This window comes from Choloepus didactylus, chromosome 10 (genome assembly GCF_015220235.1).
Source record: "Choloepus didactylus isolate mChoDid1 chromosome 10, mChoDid1.pri, whole genome shotgun sequence".
Taxonomy (NCBI): Eukaryota; Metazoa; Chordata; class Mammalia; order Pilosa; family Megalonychidae; genus Choloepus; species Choloepus didactylus.
In genome coordinates, this window is record NC_051316.1 from 7,094,798 (window position 1) to 7,115,016 (window position 20,219).

Genomic DNA, 20,219 nt, shown 5'->3' on the forward strand with positions numbered 1-20,219 from the left:
AATCTTCTGCCAGCCCCATGGAGTGTTTCAAGATTTTCTTTGAACTAATGAAAAGTTTATCTTCTCACCTAATTCTTTGGAATAAATAAAGCCATGGACTCAGAATTCTTTCTTTCCAGGTAGCCCTTGCCTGCACTTTAGAAGTCAATGCAAAGTCTCCATTTCTCACCTTGAGAACTTCTTTCCTGCTTCCTGTGGCTAACAACTAGCCTTTGATTTGCTCCCCAAAACTGCAAGTTCCACAAGAAGAAAGGCTGGTATTCACTGCAAGGCTCACCATTCAGGTAGTCACTAGAAGTGTCTCAATCCAGGATTTAAGCAGTTTGGTAAGTGCCCAACAATTATTAACTCTGGCCATGGAGAACCACGAATTCATCTACAGGATCTTCAAGCCTCAATACCTTTCTCTCAACTGCGCAGCTGTGCCCACAGACCCAGGGTCACAATGAGGTCAGGCCTGCAGAGGGTCAGGGAAAGGTCAAAAGCTCTAAGGACTGCCCTGCAGTTCTCGGGATCAGGAAGTCAGCCCCACCTGGCGCCCTCCAACTCCTTGGTCAGGGACCACTGGAGTGGAAGAACAAGCATCCCCAGAAGAGCCTCTCCTCAGACCCATCCCGCCCCATCCTTGGGGTCTGGGTTTATGAGGTGTTGCCCCCACTCCCAACCAGGTCCTGGAAGCCAGAGGTGGGGGCGGGGGCAGAGAGCAGTGGGTGCCACGGGCTAAGGTCAGAGGATTACCTACCCCAGGGCCCTCTGCAACCAGCGTCTCCAGAGCCAGCCTCGGCTCCCAGAGTAACTTGGGTCCAAGGGAGTGGGGGTTGTCAAAGGCTCATCACTTCCTCCAGCCACCCGCTGCTGGGATGGGGGTTCCAGTGCTCACCGCCCTCCTTACCGCGGGTTAGGATGTCGCACTTCTGTTCAACTCAGGGTGCTAAGGCTGACGCTTTCACCAGCAGGATCCTGACCTCGGAGGCTCAGGGGTTCGCAGGGTGGCGACGCCGAGAGGGCGCAGGGTCCAGGGGCTCCAGTGGGAAGCGGCCGTCCCCTTCCAGACCGAAACCCAACTCCACCAGCTCCGCAAACTGCCAAGCCCGCCCCTCGCTCCCCCGCCCCTCCCAGCACCGGAAGCCCTGGGACCCGAGCCGAGGGGCGGGGCCGGCCCTCTCCCGCGGGCTCGGAGCGCAGGCGCAGCCCACACTGTACGGCCTGCGACCCCGCGGCCCCGCCCCTGGGACCACCTTTCCGCCCGGGCCTTCCCAACCGCAGCAAAGTTCCCTAGGCTGTGGAAATGGCGGCAGGGAGTAGCCAGGCGTTGGAGACCCCGGTGAGTCCGGACACGGGGGGCTGTGTGAGCGTGTGGGGTGGTGGTGGCCATCACAGCATCCAGAGGTAGGAGCGTCCAGGCCCGGTGCAGCAGGGAGTGCACGGGTCTGCTGAGCCGTGGGCGAGCCCTGACAGGTATTGGTGCAGGGCGGAAAGGGGTCCTCTCCCCGCACACGCACAGCAAGTTTCCTCTCCGCCATAAACACCCAAGTCAAAACCAGGGTGACCCCAGATGACTCCATTTCTGATCTTAAATTCCAGGTTCCTGGTGAGACTGCCCACGTGCAGTGTAGGCCTGGCTTCCAGCTTTGTCTTCTCATCCTCCCTCTAGCTGCTCCCATATGTCTGGTGGGGAGGAGTCTGTGCTGAAGGAAGTAGGGTCCTGAGGAGCCCTCTGTGCAGTGGAAGGCCCTAGAAGCTTTGCTTCTTTGAGGAGGGGACCTGGGGTCTTTGGCCCCTTATCTGAAGTCCAGAGCCTCCTGCAGTCACTGGGATACTGTTAGTAGACAAGGCAATGGATTTTTCTTACCCTATGTGCTCAAATGACCGATTCCTGAGACACAGGGATTTCCAAGAGAGAAAGACTTTTATTCCTAGGCAGGAAGCAGGAGAACAGATGGCCTGTCGGTCCAAAATCTTTATCCCCAAACTGCAGTAATTCTGATAGTTTTAAAGCATCAAAGGATGGGCAGGTTTTAGGATAATGAGTACAGTGGCCCCCAGATTATGTAATTAGAGGTGATCTAGTTATTGAGCTTGCACAGAATTGATTACATGCTTAGTCACAGAACATATGTAAGAAAATGGCAGGCTTAATATGATGATGGGTGTGATTTTTAGTATTATAATGAGGTATAGGTGACTTGTAGGTTAAAGTCTAAGCTACTGTGCATGTCAGGTGGGCCCATTTTGGTTAGATCCAGCTTCTATTACCAAGAGAACTTTGGACTTGTGGTGGGTTAGTTCTTGTTGACCCAAAACCCTTCATTAATAAACACTAGGGTCTGTTTTTTGTGGTCATAAGACTTTGGAGTAAAAAAAAAACTATAAATGGGTGCAAGTGAAAGTCACAAGGTTTTTACAATCATAAGGGCACAAGATAAAGGCTATACAGTCATTATCAGAGATCAAGGCAGCTGGATTACAATTCAGGTTTCAGGTATTTCCTTCTGTCTACTCTAATATACCAGAAAGTAAAAGGCAATATCTATGTAATGATTCAGTAATCATCATCAGTCAGTCCTTAAGTCTTAAGTTCTCGGTTACAATGTGTGGACCATGGTGGCTGCTAAAATCCCTGAGTCAGGTTCTGGGAACTGTTGGGCCAGTAAAATCTGGGAAGTGGGAGATCCAGAGAAAAGGGAGTTTCCCTCATGGGGGTGAGATGGAGAGGGAAGGGGGAGCAGCAGCAGGGTCTGGAAAGAACCAGCCTGGGAATTCCAAGGGCAATGTGGAGGGACAGCCAGGATGGAGAGAATGAGAAAGAGCAGACCACCTGTGTCAGCAGAATGGACAGGGTCTGCCACCTGCCCTCTTTGGACACTAGGTTCTTGCTGCCTTTTTTTTTTTTTTTTTTTCTGTTAGATTCCTCTTTTTATTGCCAGCTGCTTTCTTTCTTTTTTTTTTCATTTCTATTGAGATTGTTCAGATACCATACAATTATTCAAAGATCCAAAGTGTACAATCACTTCCCCTGGGTACCCTCATACAGCTGTGCATCCATCACACTTAATTTTTGTTCAATTTTTAGAAACTTTTCATTACTCCAGACAAGAAATAAAGTGAAAGATGAAAATAGAAAAAAAGAAAAGGAAACTCTAATCCTCCCCTATCCCTAACCAACCCCCCTCAATTGTTGACTCGTAGTATTGGTATAGTACATTTGTTACTGTTTATGAAAAAATGTTGAAATACTAACTGTAGTATATAGTTTGTAATAGGTATATAGTTCTTCCCTATATTCCCCTCTATTATTAACTTCTAATTGTATTGTCATACATTTGTTCTGGTTCATGGAAGAGATTTCTAGTTTTTGTACAGTTGATCATGGACATTGCCCACCATAGGATTCAGTTTTATACATTCCCATCTTTTGAACTCCAACTTTCCTTTTGGTGACATATATGACTCTGAGCTTCCCCTTTCCACCTCATTCACACACCATTTGGCACTGTTAGTTATTCTCACATCTTGCTACCAACACCCCTGTTCATTTCCAAACATTTAAGTTCATCCTAATTAAACATTCTGCTCATACTAAGCAACCACTCCCCATTCTTAAGCCTCGTCCTATATCTTGGTACCTTATATTTCATGTCTATGAGTTTACATATTATAATTAGTTCCTGTCAGTGAGACCCTGCAATAATTGTCCTTATGTGTCTGGCTTATTTCACTCAGTATATTGTCCTTGAGGTTTTGTCATCAACCCATTTTTTTTTTAATACGGTTTTGTTCACTCACCGTACATTCCATCCCAAGTAAACAACCAATGGTTCTCTGCATGGTCATATATTTGTGTGTTCACCACCTTCACCACTATATAAGGGCATCTACATTTCTTCCACAAGGCAGGAGGGAGAGTCAAAGAAGGTAGAGAGGCAAAAGAAAGAGGAAAAAAAATGACAGCTAGGAAGCAGCAAAAGGAGAAATAACCTTAAATCAAAGTAGAATAAAGAGTCAGACAATAGCACCAATGTCAAGTGTCTAACATGCCTCCCCTATCCCCCCCTCTTATCTGCATTTACCTTGGTATATCACCTTTGTTACATTAAAGGAAGCATAATACAATGATTCTATTAGTTACAGTCTCTAGTTTATGCTGATTGCATCCCTCCCCCAGTGCCTCCCCATTTTTAACACCTTGCAAGGTTGACATTTGCTTGTTCTCCCTCATAAAAGAACATATTTGTACATTTTATCACAATTGTTGAATACTCTAGATTTCACCAAGTTACATAGTCCCAGTCTTTATCTTTGTCCTTTCTTGTGTCTCACATGCTCCCCACCTTCCTCTCTCAACCGTATTCATAGTTACCTTTTTTCAGTGTACTTACATTGCTTTGCTACCATCTCCCAAAATTGTGTTCTAAACCACACACTCCTGTCTTCTATCACCCTGTAGTGCTCCCTTTAGTATTTCCTGTAGGGCAGGTGTCTTGTTCACAAAGTCTCTCATTGTCTGTCTGTCAGAAAATATTTTGAGCTCTCCCTCATATTTGAAGGACAGCTTTGCTGGATATAGGATTTTTGGTTGGCAGTTTTTCTCTTTCAGTATCTTAAATATATCACACCACTTCCTTCTTGCCTCCATGGTTTCTGCTGAGAGATCCGCACATAGTCTTATTAAGCTTCCTTTGTATGTAATGGATCACTTTTCTCTTGCTGCTTTCAGGATTCTCTCTTTGTCTTTGACATTTGATAACCTGATTATTAAGTGTCTTGGCGTAGGCCTATTCATATCTCTTCTGTTTGGAGTATGCTGTGCTTCTTGGATCTGTAATTTTATGTCTTTCATAAGAGATGGGAAATTTTCATTAATTATTTCCTCTATTATTACTTCTGCCCCCTTTCCCTTCTCTTTTTCTTCTGGGACACCAATGATATGTACATTATTGTACTTTGTTTCATCCTTGAGTTCCCGGAGACGTTGCTCATATTTTTTCATTCTTTTCTCCATCTGCTCCTTTGCCTGTAGGCTTTCAGGTGTTTTGTTCTCCAGTTCCTGAGTGTTTTCTTCTGCCTCTTGAGATCTGCTGTTGTATGTTTCCATTGTGTCTTTCATCTCTTGTGTTGTGCCTTTCATTTCCATAGATTCTACTAGTTGTTTTTTTGAACTTTTGATTTCTGCTGTATATATGCCCAGTGTTTCCTTTACAGCCTCTATCTCTTTTGCAATATCTTCTCTAAACTTTTTGATTTGATTTAGCATTAGTTGTTTAAATTCCTGTATCTCGGTTGAAGTGTACGTTTGTTCCTTTGACTGGGCCATAACTTTGTTTTTCTTAGTGTAGGTTTTAATTTTCTGTTGTCTAGGCATGGTTTCCTTGGTTATCCAAATCAGGTTTTCCCAGACCAGAACAGGCTCAGGTCCCAGAGGGAAGAAATATTCAGTATCTGGTTTCCCTGTGGGTATGCCTTAGAAAATTGCTCCACCCTTTGATGCCTCAGATCATTGTGCTTTTCTGCCCAGCAGGTGATGCCTGTTAGCCTATAATTCTTGACTGGTGTGAGGAGGTATGGCTGTGTTACCCCAGGCTCTGGGGTCTGGTTCTGAATGGAAGGGGCCCCACCCCTTTCCTCCTAGAGAAGACAGACCCCTCAGGTGGAGGTCATTAGCATTTCAATGGTCTTGCTCTCTGCTTGTGCTGTCTCCACCCTTCCCTGAGTCACAGCCCTGGAAACTGAAAATGGCTGGGGCTTTCTCCGGTGAGCCAAAAAAGAAACAGATAGTCCCCTTCAGACCCAGGCCAAGGTGACCCTCCAGCTCTCCAAGGTCAGTCGTCACTCAAAACCTCTGTCTGTTTTTTGGGGATGTGTACCTGTAGTGAGCAGTTCACACTTGCTACTTAAAACCCCAGTTGGAGCTCAGCTGAGGTATATTCGCTTGCTGGGAGAGAGCTTCTCTCTGGCACCAGGAGGCTTTGCAGCTCGGGCTGTGGGGGAGGGGGGTCTCACAACTTGGATCCACAGGTTTTACTTATGCTGTGTTCTTGGGCATTCCTCCCAATTCAGGTTGGTGTATGATGAGTGGATGGTCTCATTTGTCCCCCCACAGTTATTCTGGATTATTTACTAGTTGTTTCTTTTTTTTTTGTAGTTGTTCCAGGGGGACCACTTAGCTTCCACTCCTCTCTATGCCGCCATCTTGCCCCACCTCTCTCTTGCTGCCTTTTGAAATGCAGTTTGGCATTATCAATGAAAACTGTTGATGTCCATATTAATTTTGTTAATTCTCCAGTTTAATTTCAGTTCTGCAGGTCTTCTGTGGAAATAATTCAGTTGTGAACAGAGGTGTTTTTGAAAAGGCAGGCAACAGGATATCACCTAGTTGTCCATGGGGGGAGGGATCTGCTTCAACACCTCTAGTCCTCCATTGATGGAACACATGGTGGGACTGTGTTTATGGGCAAAGACTCATGTGCCATTGTCAGGCAGACTGAGGGTGGCATGGGCAATGGCCTATGTGTCTCTGGGTTTAAAATGGGTGTATATGCACATAGTTTTATTTGTATAAACTGAGGAAAAATTCAGAAATCCTGAGAGTCCAACCAACCAGGGCTTAGCTCTCAAGCAGCCAAGTGGAGGGTTCATGGGAGAGAACACATGACTCCCCAGGTGGCAGAGTAGCCTTCTGGGTTTAGATGAGTTCTGTGCTCAGGCATGGAGGCCAGCCTGCTGTGGTTACCACCTTGCAACCTTTGAATGTTTCCGTGATTCTCTGAGCTGGATGTCCTCACCTGCCAAGTGGGGAAGCCCTAGGAGTTACCTCACATGCTTCTGTGATGGAAACTGGATTAAAGCTCCCATGCAGGACCTGTCCCTGCCAGCATCCACAAGGAGCACTACTGACTGGGGCTTTCCTTTCTTGGCCTATTTCATTGGTTGAACCAGGGCAGCTTTTACCTCTTCATGTTTTCCGGTATTTGTCAAGTAAAATTTTGTTGTTTCTTTTCTAAAATCAAAATGCTTATATGCAGATGGTGACAATAGTCTTGCAGCTTTAGTTCCCTTGCTGAAATGGAAATGGCATCTGCCAACCCTAGCCAGAGTGCTTCCTAAGTACATGGGAAGGCATGTGACTTCTGTGGCAGATGCCAGGAAAATCCTGGTGAGTCAGACAGCAGCCCCCATTGAGCTGAGAGCCCAGAGAAGGAGTCAGAGAGAAACCCAATTGCAAACTGTAGGATGAGGGTGAAGGATGTAAAGTGCAAAGAGTGTCCAGGTGGAACTGTGTGATTAGGGCACCAGGGTCATCATGGTCAACAGGGGCAAAGGAGAGGTTCAGAGACAGGTGAACTGTGGAAGGTGGCCCTGGTCACCTGCATGGTACTCAGAGTTCCTAGAGGACTGCATTCTTTAGAGGATTGGGAGGAAATTCTCCAGGGCATCTGGCACCCCTCACCCCTACCTTTTCTCAGGTGGACTCCTGTGACTCTGAGGCAACACGTGGAAATGGTCTGAGGATGGGGAGGGTGTGGCTGGTGCCATGTGCATGGTGTGGTGATCTGTCTGGTGATGCTAAGACTGTTCCCCATGTTGGCAGCATGGGACCCTGGCCTGAGATGTGTTGCAGAGCTACCTGGCACTGCTGTGGGAGAGCAGAGATGCCTGCCCACCAGCCCTGGAGCTGGTGGCAATTGTAGGAAGGTTGTGCTGGGAACTGCAGGATGCCCTGGTCAAGGTGGAGCCCTTGGTGGAGGCTCTGCAGGAGAGCTGAACCTGCCTGCACCTGGTGGACAGTGTGGACATTTTGCCAGTGTTCACATGCATGCTGGCCTGCCAGGAGCAGGCCCAGGCTGCTTGTAAGCTCCTAGAGGTAGGCCTGGGCTGGATGGGGGAGGGCAGAGGGGAACAGGGCTGCCCTGAGTGCAGGCCAAATGGTTGGCAGCGTGTCTAGGTAGCTCATCCCAGGTCTCAAGGCCCGGTCTTCACTTGGCTGCAAACTTGACCTGTGCTGGTGTGATACTATTGATGGTCTGTATTTACCCACTTATCTGATGATTTGTGACATAAATAAGTGTTGGGTGGACTAAGGGATGCTGGCCCAGGTGATGCTGGATTGGTGCAGGTTATATGGTGTATGCCTTGTATACCTTCCTCAAATCTTTTTTTAAACACTTTTTATTGTGAAATATATACACAAGAAAAGTGGTAAATTTCAAAATGTAGTTTAACAGGTAACTACTAGAGCAAATTTCAAAGTATAGTATGGGTTACAGTTCCACAATTTCAGGTATTTCCTTCTGGCTGTTCTAATACATTAGAAACTGAAAAAGAAATATCTGTATAATGATTCAGTAGTCATTTAGTAAGTCCATCTCCCCTCACATCAACACCAGCAGACTAGAGTAAAAGCTGCTTTGGCTATGAGAATAGCATAAGGGAAAACAAGAAAAATAGGCTATTATTGAGAACCCAGGCATATGTGTTCTGTGCAATTTGCACTGTGGATATGAGGAGGCTGGTGAGCTAGTATGGTGGACAGACTGCAGGAGACTGGAATGATTCCCTCCTGATGCTTTTCATGACCTTTCTATTCCCTCCCCTAGAGTGTGAGTGGGACCTGTGACTTGTAGCCCATAGCAAAGGTGAAGTAATTTTGCAGATGGAATTAAGGTCCCAGATGAGTAATTTTGCTTTACTCAAAAGTGAGATTGCACTGGGTTAACCAGTTAATCCATAAAAGCCCTTCAAAGAGGGCTTGGTACCTTCCTGAAGACAGAAACAATTGAAATCCTCTTTCCAGGAGGGTACCTTCATTCTAAACTCAAAATAATTTTTTGGAGGTCAGTAATCAGCATACTCTGAATGATAAGCAGGCATACAAAGAAAGATATGCATTTTAAAAGATTTTGATATCCTTATTTGAAAATTGATTCTCAAAATTTTGAAGTTTTTAAATGTTTTAACCAGGAAGCATCCTCTTACCTATAATTTAGTTGTGAAATATTGAATTTTATTGAGGAAAATAATATTAAGATGACACAAAATATATTCTTATCCATTTAATAATATTTATTTGATGTACTTTTAAAAACATCCTTGAAGTGCTTATTAGAAACATTGCTTAGAAACATTCATAAATTCAATGTACTTGAGAACATAACAAAAATAGCATGTTTTCTATCAAAGAAAAGAAAAGATAAATTGAAAACCTGATGCAAATCAAGCTTCATATATAAAAAGGATTTTGAAAAGACATCTCTTGAGGATTATGGCAGATGATATCCATAATTTCCTGCTTTGCTCTCATTTCTTTGCTGGGAATGGGGCCCTAAACCTTGGCTTAGTCTCTGGAATGCTGATGACCACTTTACAATTCTACTCTTCAACTTGAGAAGGCCTAGGCCCTGTACAACTCTTGAAGACATTAACCCTAATCTCCCTACTCTACTCTGAAATAAACCTTTGAAGCATTGGATGCAAAAACTGATATTGCTGTGATTTAGTGATCTGAGAAAACATATTTCAGCAATTTTCCAGAATGCACCATATTTTAATTAGTACTCAAAATATCAACAAACAATACTGTTGGAAGGAAAACCACTTTAAAAACATTCCTGAGATGAAAAAATATTAATTAGACATGCAGTTAAAACTGTTTAAAGCAGCTTTCTTGTTTAAGCAAAAAGGACTTGGATTTATAATATCAAGTCATTCCAAAATATTTACGAAGAATTTGACTCTATGTTGGAAAATCAAGAAAAAATTAACTTTGTTCTAAAGTGTTCTTTTCTAGCATTCTTTGTTGGCTACAATATGATATAATTAAACTTTGAACTCCATATTTTAGGGATGTAATCTTGAACATGCCCCAAACATTCAAATTTGTTATAGCTATCCTATTCCATTTGATCATCTAGCATAGACACTATAATGGAAGTAAATATACAATGCATAGTGATGACTATGGAGTATAAGCAAGATACTTATCTTTATTTTTTATCATTTCATGTATGCATAAGTTTCATCTCCCTGGGGATTTATCAATTCAGAAATATATCTGGATAGTTTAGTATATATAAAAATATATAGTTTATATTTATATACATGTATATATACAAGTATATAGTTTAAGTATTTATAAATATCCATATTACACACATATATACACATTCATACACACATATAGAAAATCTAATTTAGTCTTGAATATGCAAAGAATTTAATGATGTAATTTTATTAAATCCAAATAGGCCAGTCCAAAATACATGAAATTTTTTGAGTTCATGCAAATATCATAAACTCCCTCCAAGGAGGTGATAACTATCTTCATATATGTTTGGATGAGTTTTGCAAAGATGTGCATTTACAAAACTCTGATAATATCAAGGTTTACTACTCAATTAGAATGTTTTGTCTTATCTTTTTTTGTTGTTCAATCAAAATTTACTCATTGTAGAATAATCAAAGAGAAAAAAAGAACAGTTAACCAAAAAGAAGCAGCAGCATTAGCCTGTTGTCTCACCAGAGGTTTTGCTTACAAATTATCTGTTTTCTTGTAGATGTAACATCCATTTAGTTTAGTGGTCTCACATTCACTGTACTTTTTTAATCTCTTCTGAATCTGAGGTTATGCATCATTCACAGTATACTACATATGTGTTTCTTTCTTCTCTTTCTCAATGTACATTGGCGTACATTGGTTATTTAAAGAAATTAAATGGATCTCTATATATTTGTTCTATTTAAAGAATCTTATTTTATGTAGATTTATCAATTATATGTCAAGTTTTGAATCAATAGCCTAATTTCATGGTCTCATTATTTCCTTGTTATTGTTTTCTCAGCTTTTTCTTGTTATTTTACTCTTTTCCTCCACATGGGCTGCAACTCTCACTTAATCCAGTTCTTTTAATATATCTTCAATGCAATCTTTAAATGTTCCTATGTGGGCATAAACTGTGATTTTCCCACTTGTTTTTATAATTTTTGATCTTTAAGTTAGATTTTTGGAAATAGGGTACTATTTTATAGTTTCTAAATGTCATTATAAATATTATGAATATTGATTTTTAATTTCATTTATTTGTTCATTTAACAGATAAACACAAACTAGAATATTTATAGCATTTAACAGTTTTATGAAGCTCCAAGTACTTAAGCATCACCAGTTTTGTTTTTATAGATGTAAATCCCAGGTTCCTCCCAAACTCCAGCAATTTTCCCAGAGTTTATGAAAATTTAGCTTCAGAGTAAAGCAGGCAAGTGTATTTATTAAAAGTAGAGAGAGAGAGAGAGAGAGAGAGAGAGAGAGAGAGAGATTGGGAGGAAGAGACAGGAGGTGACTTATTGTATCTAGTCTCTATTTGGGTTGATGGAAAGGTTTAGTAATGGATGGTGGCTGTGATAGCACATTGTGAATACAGTCAACAGCAATGAATGTTATAGTTGAATGTGGTTAAAAGGTGGATGTTTAGGTTTGTATGTGTTACTAGAACAAAAATGTAAAAATAGAAAGAGAACAATACAACACAGTGAAGCTTAATGCAAATGATAGACAATAGTTAATAGTATAATTATAAAAGGTTCTTTCATGAATTGTAATAGCTATACCTCAGTAATGTATAATTTAAATAATAGGGTGGTATGTGGGAACAACTGTACTTTATGCATGAGATTTTCTGTAAATCTACTTTAATAAAACAAATGAAAAAATAATAGGATTCAGATGAAAAGGAGGAAAAAAATTTAAGGGGATGATTTAGAGAAAAAATAGGAGAAAATAAATAACTATTGTGTATCCACAGCTAAGAGGTCCTATTTTGTGGTTTAGCTTATGTTCCTTGGATTCTTTTTATATTCCAGCCACTGTGCTGTGTTTACATAGAAAATTTATTTTAATCTTTTTAATAATCTTATTAGATAGATGAGGAAACTGATGTTAAAGGAGGTTCATAAATTGGCCTAAAGGCAAGGAAGAATTCAATGCTGTCATATTTCAACCAAGATTGGCTAAAGATGGGAGAATAGGCACAGGTTGTGGATTCAATGTTTCAATGTTTGGGGAATAACTGGAAATAGAAGAAAAAAAATAAGGATGTAATATCTCACATTTTCTTCTGTGTTTTAGGCTCAGTTAGCTTTGACTGTTGCTATTCCCATAAGTATGATACTGATTTACATCAAACCACATAATAAGTATACTAGATGCTAGAAAATATGTCTACAACTTTGGAATTTCTGACATGTAAAGAGGGGATTTCTAGTGGGAGAAGAAGCTCAGGTAAAAATTTGATACTGGGATATTAATGCATCTAAAATCTCACTAATTCTCTGTCTATCACTGTTTTAGAAAGCATCTTATGATTAAATTTCAGACATTTCTTCACAAGTATTTCATTGCCTATTTTATTCACTGCACAGTGCTCTTCTTTTACCTTATACTCTGAGGACAATGCCTCACTGAACAAGGGTCCCTAAACTCATTAATCCATTGAAGGAGTTGCGTTCATATAAAAATGTTACCATACAGAGTAATAAGTGCTGTGTTAGTTTGCCAGGCTGCTATAATATATACCACAGAATGGTTGGCTTCATCAACAATTTATTGTTGGCAGTTTGGGAGGGTAGCAGTCCAAAAGCAAGGTATTCACAGGCCCTTCCTTCTCTGGTGTCTGTAAAGTCCTGGTGGTGACTCACAGACATAACTTAGCCCCTGAACCATGTCACATGGCAATCTGTGCTCTGTCTCACCTCTGGCTTCTAATTCTGCTCAGTCATCTATGTCTCTGTCTAATGTCATGGGTTCACTTCTTTACACCTCATGCCTATGATCTCCATTAGAAAAGGCCTGTGACTAATGAGGTCCTGATTTAATAGGTTTGGGCTTCATCAAGTTACCTCCCACTCAATTAAGTGTATTAGGGACAGGCAATTGTTTAAAAGTAAAGAGAACTTAAGAATTCACCTTTAACGCATGTTTTACTAAAGGAGCACTTAAGCTAAAAGAAACAAGTTTACAATGTAAAAATTAATTGATATATTACCAAGAGAGGGAGCCCCCACTCCTCCAGACAAAGCTCATTTTGAGACTAGAGAGAGCTCCTTTTTGTTTGAGTTACAGACAATTTATAGCATCTTTATTTAGAGTAACTTTAAGTTATATTCAATTTTTACGTTAAATGATGCTCCACGAACATGAATATCTCCTTTGAAGCATCTTGATCCATGAATGTCAAGACCAAAGGAGGGTATCCACATTATCGGAGACTTAGCCTTGAATACCTATAAAACTCGACTGATAATATTTTTACTAATTAACCTATGATTTCTGTAAGAGCAATATACTAGTACTTGCATGAAGACTAGAAATTGGAAAAGAGACTACTGTTACTTGTTTTTTCATTTCATTCTATGATCATTTAGCCATTTCATCATACTGATAAACATATATTTAATTAGGACTGTACTTAACCTTGCTACATTATTTATGACTTATTTATGGTTAAAGTAACAGCTGCAGCTCCATCCTGTTTTCACAAAGGATTATGTGATTACATGTTATCTATATGTAAGAAGGTTGAGAGGGTCTTTCTGCTTTCTTGAAAATATTCACAGGTTTTTTAACTGTTTAGCTTCTCCTTCAAGTTATAATATGGGACTTGAAGGATATGAATCATCTATCCCATTTAATATAGGAAGGTCTTTCCATTTTTTGTCATTTAGAAATCATACTTGAGTGTTTTTAGGTAACAGTTCTGTTAAATATGCTTCCATATCATGAATAATAAATGGATATTAAAGAATCAGGACAGAAAACATCAGGTGGTATATGAGAGCAGTGTGGATAGAAGGAATCAGCATTCTCATTATCAGCTTTCTTAGATCCTATGATACCCTCTCCCACTGATTTCTCTCTCCAAATTCTATATAACTAATTCCATCATTAATTTCATTGATATCTGGCTCTCCTTGTTCTCCAATGTTCATTCCATAAGGGCCAGCCAACATTGCTCTCTGAAATTCTTGCCCTTTCAGAAATTGGCCATACCCATGGGTAGGATGTTTTCAATTAGGGTCAGTAGCCCATTTATCCAAAATATAGGCTTGCATTATCCATAGGTTCTGACAGTAGAATTCTTATACCTGGATTAAAATCTAAAGGATATTTACAGTATTCTGTTAATGGTTTATTTAATTCAGTGATTAAAGTCCAAATGCCATATAATTACTTTGTTCCCCTCTTTGGGGAACTTCCAAGACCAGTAATTATAGTATACAGCAAAACATTGTTTAGGATTACATTTAAACACACCAAGTGGTGTTTTTATTGCAAAGATAAATCAGAGTTCCATGTGGACTCAAATTTATAATCACATCCCCAAGTCCTGGTGAGTTGAAGGTTATTGAGGCTGTCATCCTGGAAGGTCTCTTCCATGATGATGGGTACAGGATCTCCTTCCTGGCAGCATGGGTGTTCTGGCAGATCAGAATGCTCAGCATACATGGTACCTTGCTCATCAGTGGAAACAGAGTTGTTGCTGTGATATATGTGCTTGATATCAGGTGCCAGTCATGCTCATTGGCAAAGCTCTGTGCCTGGTTGGCTGTTCTTGTATCCCCTATAGCTCTTACTAGAAGGACTAGGTGATGGTAAGGGAAAGTGTACATTAACTGTTGAATTGTTATGTGGATGCTATATTCCATTTTTATTGGAAGGAAGCACTCAGAATTTGGATTGGTATCATAAAACAAATTTTCTATCCAGGAACTTTCCTACATGTATTTTACACATGTATTTCAGGCTAAGTTTGTTAGTCTTAGCTACAAAAAGATAATGTCAAAATTATACATGTCATTCCTAACAGTATGAGAATACACAGAGTTAATAGAGCAGATTGAAGTTTCCACTTACATTCTTCACTACAAATGCCTTGTAGTAAGATTTTATGAAGGTGCTGTAAAACAGCAGTATTGCCTTATCTTTCTCCATTGTCACTGTTCCTTCTTTTTCTCAGAATTTGGGAGCCATTTCAGAATCCTGAAAATCAATACTATAAATATGGTAATAATTATTAGGATGGCTATGTGCTTAGTATAAGTTAATATATCAATTATTCCACCAAAGATGCCTTTGGTAGCAGAACTCACAAAGCTGGCAATTGTTTTAGTAGCTGAGGCAGCAGCAGGCCAGACATCCTCCAATTCTTCTGCTCATTGCTTGATCCACTCTGGAGTGTCCCCTTTATGTAATTGCAGTCTGAGAAGGTCAGACTTTGTATCTTCTATCTGCTTTTCAATGCTAGCCCATGTATTAGTGGCATTGACTTCAATCTTCAGCTTAGCTAAGATTCCAACCAGCTGTGGTAACCTCAGTTGTATTTTTGGTATATGAAAGTTACCCAAAACAAGTTTGCTCTTTAGGCAAATGTTTCTTTAAGATTTTTTCAAAGCATGCTACTGTATCATTGATAGTAAAAATTGAGGATAGATATGGAGGTATATTACAGTCTATAGCATATGACATAACTACATAACTGCCATTCTTTAAAGGAATAAATTCTAAGGAGATGAAACTGCTTTTCCAGTTACTGGACATTTACTTCCAGTTTTATTGCCACAAGTTTGATATAGATTAATTTCTTCACAAATAAGCTAATCTCTTTGTTCACATCTTTTAGGCTCTAAAGAATATAACTCAGAACATTATTGACTAATATATGAATAAGGTTGATGTATCTTTGTTAAAGTAAGCTGAGTTCCTGTTTTTACTAAATGTCCAATGTTTAATACTTGCCAGTTAGTATAGAATACTTTGTTAGGTAGAATTATTTGATAATAAATCCCTATTTCTCAGATACTTTTAATTGGAGATGTGTAAGTTTTCTTTATACCACATATATTGCTGCATGACATTCACTTAACTATTTGCATGCCATGATGAGGAATATTAAGACCTTCATTAATCCATGTTCCATTTAATATTCTTCAGTCAATTCTCCCTTCTGTGGAGGGTATTCTGAAATTTTGTATATAAAATAGTATCAACATGGCTGTAGTTAATTCATCTATATGCTGAGTGTCCTTCATGTTGACTTCCAAGAGTCACCACATGGTCTTTTAATATATGTAATCCATCAGGAAACAGATACTCATTTAAGTCAGAAAGTTTAGATACTGTTGCTGTTGAATTAGCCATCAAAAGGCTTACTTGAGTGTTGGGCTTTTTCATCCTCATTTTAAGGGACAAGGATTTACTTCCTTTTGTTTACTCTTAATTTATATATTAGACATATTGACTTCATTATCTAACCCCCATCTCTTATCTTCAGTTGGAAGTTCTTAAATATTAATAGTATTACTCTCTATTTGAGTTATAAAAAGTTCATTTAATTAGCTACACACTCTCTACATGATGTTTTTTAGCTTTTGCTATGCATTTCTGATATAGTTATTTTAACTTATATTGAGGCACTACAGTTTTCCTTTCCTGTTTACATATTGGTGCAGGGAATTTTTGGAGTATGCTAATTGTCTCCAATCCCTTTTAATTTCAGAGATAGTCTATTTTGCATAATAAAGGCAGAATTCACCTGGAGAAGATTGCGATCCATATAGACATTTAACTTGTTCTTTTTGTATATTGTTTGGGTCTGGGAATTGTCTCCAAAATTGACATGTATAAGGATGAATATTCTGTTTTAATAAAGTTAGCACATTCAGGTAATATGCTGCTTACATTCTTTTGAAAATATCCACAATCTCCTTCCCATAAGGAATAAGTAGTATATGTGGTATTTAGGAAGTGTCAGAAATAAAGTGGTACCTGTAAGGGAATAAATGATCACTCGGTTCTGGAGGAGAAAAGAATTTATTTATGATCTTGTAAGATAGGACACAGCCAGAAATGTGGTGGGCAGATGCATGGGAAAAAGAACTTGGAGATCTTTTAATCTCCTATTCTTAATGCACAGGTCCCTCCCCTCTTTCCCCATTAGCTGGGTACTACAGAAGTTACAGCCTATCTGAGGGAGCTAACTAGCCCATCTTTGAGATTTTGAATTGTACAGCCTATCCAAGAGAGTTCATTCAGTTTAAATTTCCTGCTGGGAGTTCCTGCCTCTGATTATACCCCATATCTCTACTTTCCAGTAACCCTGGTTATTTTTCCATATAAGGAGCTGGTACAGATTCTAGGCTTAGGTCATGGCTCTTTCTCTCTTCCCTTTACCACAAGGCCTGTTTAAGCCAGTTCTGCTGCCATTTCCCCTATTCTATGCTGCCTTTATGTGAAAAACTAAATTTAGCCCTTTCTTACAGATTCCCTTCTCTTTCTTTTTTTTAAACCTTTTTAGTTTTCACATTTTAGTTTCTCAAATTTGCTAAGAGCTCTTTCACTTTCCTCATTATAGGAATCTTTCTTCTTAAGGGAGGTACAAATTGTTCTGCTGATATTCTTGATTAGAGTGTTTTTCATGGGTATCTGAACTAGCCTCTGGGCACACAGGATGATGTAGCACCCAGCTGCTGCAAATATTCTGGCTGAAATGATAAGGAAAGTTAAAATAGATGTTGCAATTCCTTTCCATTTCCTGAACCAATTTTTCAACCATTCTGTGAGTGGGTTGTTAATGCCAGATTTTTTTGCTAGTTCCTGAAATAAAGCTGTTAAGCCTTGTAGAGCTTTGATGATAGTTCCATCACGTGCCACATTATTGGCGATAAATGTGCAACTACTCCCCCAACTACAGTGCAGATACCTCCTTTTTACAGCTTGCATCATGTCTAGGGCCATTCTATTTTCCCATGCCATTTGGCTAGTGGCATCTAACTGTTCTGCTATTCCCTTAATGACATCCCTTGTATAGTTGATAAATCTTAGCTGATGACCACATTTTTATTGATGGTGACCCACCAGAATAAGAATGATTCAAATCCTGCAGCAACTTGATTTCTAGTTTTAAACTCATGAGGAACTTCCCAGGGAACCCCTATACTATCTACATAAATTCTTCCATTGATGGAACCAGGTAAATTTTATACATTTCTCTTTTCTCCTTTACCTTGGGTTGGTACCTTTTCTTTACTTTCATATGCCAGGGTGAATGAGATAGCCAGTTGAACCAGAGCACAGGTTCCTCCCCACTTTTCAGGTAGTGTTGGTTGGAGGACACCCCTCCCACAGTTCCACCAGAGGTTTGCTCAGGGTATGGTTAGGCTGGAGAAGTTGCCAGTACTATCCTTGCTTACATTCCACACTTCTGTACACAAAGCCATGGTACCAATATCCTGGAGCCCTTCTTCCCATCTGGAGAAACAGGCAGAGTGGTTTCTGGGACCAAGGCAAGAAGCTGGTATGGCCTTGACACTTCCCTTCTGGACTGGAGGGAAAAGAGAGGACAACATACTACAACTTTCACCAGGAGTAGCATTTTGAAAGAGGAGTGTTATACATTTAAACTCATTTTCATGCTTTTTCATCCCCAAGGGGAAGGGTGCAATCTGAGCAGTGGGTTGGCTGGTTGTACAAGAACAACAGTCACTTCTGTTTAGACTCTGGATGGTATATTTGACCCATTCTACCCAGGCATTTGTATTTCCATATAACCTGTCTATTTTTATGGTCTCCTTTAAGTCTCTGGCCTTAAATATTCTAGTGACCTTGGGGTCAATTTGAACTGGGCAAATTAGACTCCAGCCAAGTTTCCCTTAATGGTTTTCCCTCCAACCTGGATGAGACCCATCCCTTATACTGTATTGTCCACCAAACAGTGTTCCAAGAATAACAGGGGTCAGGTGACTCATAAGTTATACTCTCAAATGTTTGCTCCCAACAATCTTGCTCTCTGTTTGAATGGTTTGCTTACATACTTATATTCCTCCCTCAGTTGTCACAGATGTTTTAGATTTCTACAGCTAATTACTTAACAAATGTCAAATTGTACAGTTTGGGACTCTATGCCTTTGACTATACTTATAAAACCTGTTTAGCAGAACCTGTTACTCCTTGAATATGGAACATTATGTTCAGTACAAGCAATTTCATGATTAAGCTAAATGCAGAGCACAATGCAAACATAGGGTTTAATCCAGCCCTTCCTCCCACCTAGCATGTTCTTTAAACTATTGTCTTTTTAGAGTGATCCTTAGGGGATCTGAGGTGGGAGTCAGTTTCCAGGATTTGGGTTGAGTTGCTGGATACTTATCTGGTTCAGGCACTGGTCCCTTTACTCATGTGTAATGAGTCCAGCCTATTTCTGCTGTTCAGATTGCTGTCTCAGTTGTCAGCCAGACTTGATAGGGTCTCTCCCAGATTGGTTGAAGTTTGGATTCTCTCCATGACTGGATCAGAATCCAGCTGCTGGGCAGATGTTGATGGGCAGCAAATTCAGGAGGCGGGGTCTGAGCCAGCAATCCACAGTGCCAGAGAGATGATAGAGTAGAAGACAAGGCCAGTATATAATTCTTAAGGAAAAGATCCTTTGTTTCTAGGGAGGGGAGCTCTCCAGTCCTCCTGGGGGAAGGCAAACCAAAAAACATTTCATAAGGGGAAATCCCCAGTTCTTTTCTAGTGACAGTCCTGATTCTTAGTAGAGCTATAGGTAAGCACTTGATCCAGGGTAACTTTGTTTCCAAAACCAATTTAGAAAGATATTTCTTTATGGTTTGATTCATTCTTTCCACTCTCCTAGAGGATGGCAGATGCCAGGGAGTGTGGAAGTTCCAAGTGACACCCAGGCTTCTCATGACATTCTGGAACACATGGGAGGTAAAGTGACTGCCAGTTTCAGAGTCTATATTTTCCACTAACCCAGAACGGGTTATGCTTTCTTCTACTAAAAGGGCATTTGCTGCAATGGCTTGAATACACCCAGACCACCCCCTATAGACTGGATCTAAAACCTTTGAAAGGAAAGCTATGGGCCTTCTTTGGCCTCCCCAGATTTGGTTTAGGACCCCTAAGGCCATTCCCTTATCTACTGTAACAAACAGGTGAAAGGGTTTCTTGAGGAAAGGAAGAGCTTGAACAGGAGCTTGCACCAGTGCCTGCTTGAGCTTATTTAAAGCCTCCATTTCCACTTCCTCCCATTCTATATTGTCAGGCTCTTCCTTTAGTAATTTTTGGTATAGCCCCTTAGGTCGAGATGCAAAAGAATATATTCACAATCTACAATACCCTATCAATCCCAGGAATTTCATTATTTCCCTTTTTGTTTGAGGAAGAGGCAACT

The 20,219-nt window shown here is 40.2% G+C and overlaps 1 long non-coding RNA gene and 1 pseudogene across 2 annotated transcripts in view; one reads left to right on the plus strand and one right to left on the minus strand.

Annotated features, from left to right (window-relative positions):
• Positions 1-1,046, minus strand: part of LOC119505439 — a 55,730-nt gene extending 54,684 nt beyond the window's left edge. For both annotated transcript variants that reach the window (XR_005210742.1, XR_005210741.1), the window contains exons 1-2: positions 893-1,046; positions 170-457 (exon numbers count right to left, since the gene is read on the minus strand). This is a non-coding gene — a long non-coding RNA (uncharacterized LOC119505439). The remainder of the gene's footprint in view (positions 1-169; positions 458-892) is intronic.
• A 127-nt stretch (positions 1,047-1,173) lies between these two features.
• LOC119504861 overlaps positions 1,174-20,219 on the plus strand; it is a 69,297-nt pseudogene continuing 50,251 nt past the window's right edge.